Raw genomic sequence first — 6,053 nt, 5'->3', positions numbered from 1 at the left:
AATGAGGGATATCATTGCTGATGTCTGATGGATCTTGGCTGAAAGCAGAGAATACCAGAAAGATATTTACCTGTGCTTTATTGACTATGCAAAGGATTTCGATTGTGTGGATCATGACAAGCTGTGGACAACATTGCAAATTATGAGTATTCCAGAACACTTAAATGTGCTCATGAAGAATCTGTACATGGACCAAGAGACAGTTGTTTGAACAGAACATGGGAACACTTAATGGTTTAAAATTATGAAAGGTGTGCGACTAGGTTGTATTCTTTCACCATGCTTATTCAGCCTGTATGCTGAGCAAATAATCCAAGAAACTGGGTTATATGAAGGACTGGAGAAAGACTCACTAACAATCTGCAATATGCAGACGATACAACCTTGCTTGCTGAAAGTGAAGAGGACTTAACAATACTTACTGATGAAGATCAAAGAACACAGCCTTCAGCATGGATTGCATCTCAGTGTAAAGAAAATAAAAATCCTCACCACTGGATCAATAAACAACATTTTTATCAACAGAGAAATTATTGAAGCTGTCAAGGACTTCATTCTTCTTGGATCAACTATCAACACTAATGGAAACAGCAGTCAAGAAATCAAATGACATATCGTATTAGGCAAATCTGCTGCACAAGACCTTATTAAAGTGTTAAAGAGCAAAGATGTCAGCTTGAGGACTAAGGTGTGCCTGACCCAAGCCATAATATTTTCAATCACTTCATATGCATGTGAAAGCTGGACAGTGAATAAGGAAGACCATAGAAGAATTGGTGCTTTTGAGTTATGGTGTTGGAGGAGAATGTTGAAGGTGCCATGGGCTACCAAAAGAACCAACAGATCTGTGTTGGAAGAACTGCAGCTAGAGTGCTCCTTGGAGGCCAGGATGGCCAAACTTTGTCTCTCATACTTCGGACATATTGTCAGGAGGGACCAGTTGCTGGAGAAGGATATCATGTTTGGTAAGGTAGAGGGTCAGAGAAAAAGAGGAGGACCCCCAGCAAGATGGATTGACAAAGTGGCAGCATCAATGGGCTCAAGCATGGAAACAATTGTGAAGTTGGCCCAGGACCAGGCAGTGTTTCGTTCTGTTGTGCATAGGGTCACCATGAGTTGGTACTGACTCGATGGCACCTGACAACGACAACAACAAATGTGTGTTATTTTAAATGAATGTAGATGTTGCTTGGATTAGTAAAATACATAGAACACAAAAGTTCTCTGAGTTGCAAGTAACTTTTGGCTATTTTTGGTAGATCATAAGAATAGAGTTTCTATCATGGGATTTTTTGACAGAAAGGCTGAGAAACACTCCTGGAAGCATTGGCAATCCCTGTAGATTACTGAGTAGCAGAGTTAATGTGTGCTTAGGATGGACCAAGGAAGGGTGCTGTTAAAGATGGAGATACTAGTGAGGAGGCTATTAAATACCTACCAGATCAAGTCAAGAAGACCTGGATGAAGGTGAATAGCAGTAAGTTTGATGGCAACACCATATTTTGTAGCCTGGCTATGGGTCAGCTTTTTCCTGCTTTTCTTTGCCATGTGTCTGTACTTTACAGATCTATCCAAGCCCCCATGTTTATCTTGGGTTATCTGCCCCTGAAACTGGGACTGCATCTCTTGCTTTTTTTTTTTTTTTTAGAAAGTCCTGGTGGAACAGCTGGTAAGAAAGTATTTGATAAATGTGTCTTCCTAATGATGATCTTCTCACATAGCCTTATTGGTTAAAAAAGATTCTTCTGAATCCAGGGATCTATTTTGCTGGATCAAATTTTACTCTTGGATAATCATTGGTAGAAAACCCAGCCAAAAAAAGTGCTTTATTAATAATTCTGAGAGAGAGAGAATTTTCAAAGGTAGCAATCCTTTAATCCCAGATAATAGTACTTCCGCTGAAACCCTGGAGTTCACATAACTTGACAGACACGATTTGGGTACAGTTCCCAGGTACCTGATTCCCAGAAGGAGCAGAAAACATTAGCTGTTCCCTAAGCGGACATAATGGGCTGGCTACTGAGGGTCAGGTGGGACTGGACATTGTAATTTTAGCCACAGCTTTCCTCTGTCCCTTCTGGAAGCCATTGGTGTGATCAAGATGCAGAGAATCCTAATCCAGTCTTGGCACAGAAGCAGCCTAACATTGCCAGGACTCTTCTACTCAGAAGTATGTTTTATAAATAGAGGAACCAGCACATAAGTTCATAGCAAGGCTCAAAAGACATATCGCAGAGTGACAGCATGATATAATCTTCAGGAGGGAGGGGCATTCTTGGCACCTGATATAACCTGAGGCAAGACTGCATTGTGGGGGTAATTTATCTTCTTTCTGCATATGTACTCTTTCATTTTAAGTGGAAGATTATGTGGTATGTAAATAATCTAAAATGAGGTTTTCACTGTTCCCCTAAGTTCAGAATTGTGTGCCTGTGTGTATATACAATGTATGATGGTTAAGGTTATGTGTCAACTTGGCTAGGCCATGGTTCTTAGTGGTTTTGTAGATGTTATGTAATCATTCTCCATTTTGTCGTCTGATATGAGCAGCCAGCCGATCAATTTAAAGGGGAGCTTCCTTGTGGTGTGATCTGTATCCAATATAGACGGATGTTCTGGCAAAGCTGTGCTCTCTTGATCCTGTATCCAACTCATCATTCTCTGACCTCCTGTTCTTGAGAAGTGAACCAGCAGTCTGCCATCTGACTTTCCAATTTTGGGTTTGTCAGCCCCTGTAACCATATCAAATTAAGAAAGCCTCCAGACTCCAGACTAACTCAGATTTCGGACTTGTCACCAGCCTCCTTATACATTCATATACACATACATTGTTGTTGTTAAGTACTGTCGAGTTGGTTCCAACTCCTAGAGACCCTGTATAGTGTTTCTGTGGAGTAGCTGGTGAATTTGAACCAGCGACTTTATGGTTCACATGAACCTGGCAGTCCAGTGAATTATCCTGCAGCACCACACCAGGATTCTCTGTATACATTCATACATACAAAGCCTTGTGCCTTGTGGCTGAGGTTTGTGTGTTGTGTGGGCATTTTATCAGCAACTGACTGGAACAACTGTGTCCTGAGCATTTTCTGATCCTGTATTGTAACCTGTCAAATTCCTTAATAAATACTATAACTATTAGTATTGTGTCTGAGTTCTTTGTACCCATTGCAACAGATTATTGAACCCAGCTGAATACAGACAGTTGTAGGAGCAATGGTTGGTACCTCACATATTTTACACCCACCATCCATTTTTGCTTCAAAACCTATAACTAAGGTTAAGTCCCGATGAGCCCAAAGAGATTAATTGAAGTGTGACCCATGAGGAAATAAGACACATTCCAAAAGAACGACTTGATTTTTCAAACATATGCTAACAGAAACCTAGTGAATATTGTAGGAATGACTATTAAGGGTGTGGGTTAATGGTGCTGTGTTGTCAAGCGCTGTCAAGTCAACTGTGTCTATGCACAACAGAATGAAGCACTGCCTGGTCTTCACAAATGTGTTTAAGTCCATTGTTACAAGCACTGTGTCAATCCATCTCTTTGCAACTCTCTACTTTTGCGTAGTGGTTACGAATCAGGCTGTGAACTGCAAGGTCAACAGTTTGAAACTACCAGCTGCTCCATGGGAGAAAGATGAGGCTTTCTGCTCCTGAAAAGAGTTACAGCCTTGGAAACCCTGTTCAGGGTCACTATGGGTCAGAACTGACTCGACGGCACTTAACCACAACAACAACAACAACTTTATTAAGGACTGATCCTTCCTGATAATATATCCAAAGTCCATGAGATGAAGTCTTGTCATCCTCTCTTTTAAGGAACATTCTGATTACACTTCATCTAAGACAGATTTGTTTATTCTTTTGGCAGTCTGCTTTCAATACGCTTCACCAAAACCATAATTCAAATGCATTAATTCTTCTCCAGTATTCCTTATTCCTTGTCCAGTTTTTATATGCATATGAGGTGATTGAAATACTGTTACTTGGGTCAGGTGCACCTTAGTCCCCAAAGTGACTCTTGAACACTTTAAAAAGGTCTTTTGCAGCAGATTTGCTTAATGCAATGCATTATTTGATTTTTTGACTGATGGCTCCATGAGCAGTCAATGTATCAATATATGGATTCAAGTAAAATGAAATCCTTGACAGTTTCAACATTTTCTCCATTTATCATGATGTTTATGGTTAATGTGCAAGGAACATAAAGGTAGAGCAGTCTGAGTTTATTAATAATGGATCTACTAAGTATTTCTTCTTAAGTCAATGCTTCAGATAGAGAGGCTAGAAAATGATCAAAGTTCATTTGATTGGTTTTTGAACCATAGATTAAGTGATGGCCAATACAAATCAAGTTGAAGTATCATACCCTACCTTGGTATACTATACAAGAAGGTATACAAAGGTTTAGGGAAATTGTCATGTTAAAATCAACTCAACAGCAATGGGGTTTATAGTCTAAATGGAAAAATAAGTGTTTATATAAATGGCTTTGTCTTAGTCCTGCCGTTGTAGTTAGGTGTCTTAATACAGTTCCCATTGTAAAATCTGATCCACAAAGAAGGCAACCACAGAAGTCTTCAAAGATACTGGGAGTCCCTTCACAAATTTGTACTTCACCTCTGTGACAGTGAAAAATGTATCCTCTGGCACTTCCTCAGTGGGTCAGTGGGTTCAACATGATAAATTCACTCTAACATTTCAGTTTTCCTAAGCCTTTGAGTACCTTGTTCTACAATACAGGCAATATCCAGACTATGAATGAGTTCCATTCTTGGCTATGTATGATTTGTATTTAACATTAATTATCAGATGGGTTTGTCTTAGTATATAGTGTACCATTCTGTATATAATGAACATTAAAGAAACACTTCCAGACACATAGACTTTCTTTAACATAATAATCAGTAATAGAAATAATGCTTTGATGCACATCACAAAGTAGTGCCTGTTTTGTTGTTATGAACTACTGTATGTACCTCAAAATTTTAATATAATAGAATTTATGGATATTGATTCCTCACCAGAATTTGTATGTAAGCCTGTACAGGCAGTATCCAATTTATGATACATTCAAGTTACAGTGAAATGAACTTAACAACTTTTTTTTTTTTTTTAATATGTCTTTTCATCGGTAACATGTACTAAATACAATGTTGCAGTGCATAATTTGCTAATGTTATAACTTTAAGAAGTTCACTTTGTTGTTGTTGTCAGGTGCCATAGAGTCGGAACCGACTCATAGTGACCCCATGTACAGCAGAACGAAACAATGTCTGATCCTGGACCAACCTCACTACCGCTGTCACACTTGACAACATTGATGATGACACCTGGCCAATCCATCTCGTTAGGGGTCTTCCTCTTTTTCTCTGACCCTTCATCTTACCCAGCATGACGTCCTTCTCCAGCGACTGTTCCCTCTGGACAATATGTCCAAAGTATGAGAGATGAAGCTTAGCCATCCTGGCCTCCAAGGAGCACTCTGGATGCACTTCTTTCAAAACAGATCTATTGGTTCTTTTGGCAGTCCATGACACTTTCAGTATTCTCCTCCAACACCACAACTCAAAGGCATCAATTCTACGATCTTCCTTATTTACTGTCCAGCTTTTGCATCCATATAAGGTTATTGAAAATACCATGGCTTGGGTCAGGCTCACCTTAGTTCTCAAGCTTACATCTTGAGATGTGTAAGATGTTCACTTACAAATGTTCAATTTTATGACTTTATGTTCAAAACACTGCCATGTAACAGGTTATGGTCTGGTCTACAATGATATTGTGTAGTGGGTAGAAAGCTGGACAGTGTTCAACTCTATTGACATGCAACAATTGAACTGTGCATTGTTATGACACTGATGCTAACTTCATCATAGATCAGGTCAGTAGTGTGATCTTATTTGACATTTTTACCATAAGAAGCATCACTTATTAATTTGAATGAGGTATTCTACTTATATCAGAACTGACTTCTTTTTTTTCTTAAAATTTTTGTGCGAATTATGTGATAGTTCACATGGGAGAACATTAGTTTTACATCCATT

This window comes from Chrysochloris asiatica, unplaced genomic scaffold (genome assembly GCF_000296735.1).
Source record: "Chrysochloris asiatica unplaced genomic scaffold, ChrAsi1.0 scaffold00222, whole genome shotgun sequence".
Classification (NCBI taxonomy): domain Eukaryota; kingdom Metazoa; phylum Chordata; class Mammalia; order Afrosoricida; family Chrysochloridae; genus Chrysochloris; species Chrysochloris asiatica.
Note: the sequence above shows the minus strand (reverse complement) of the source record.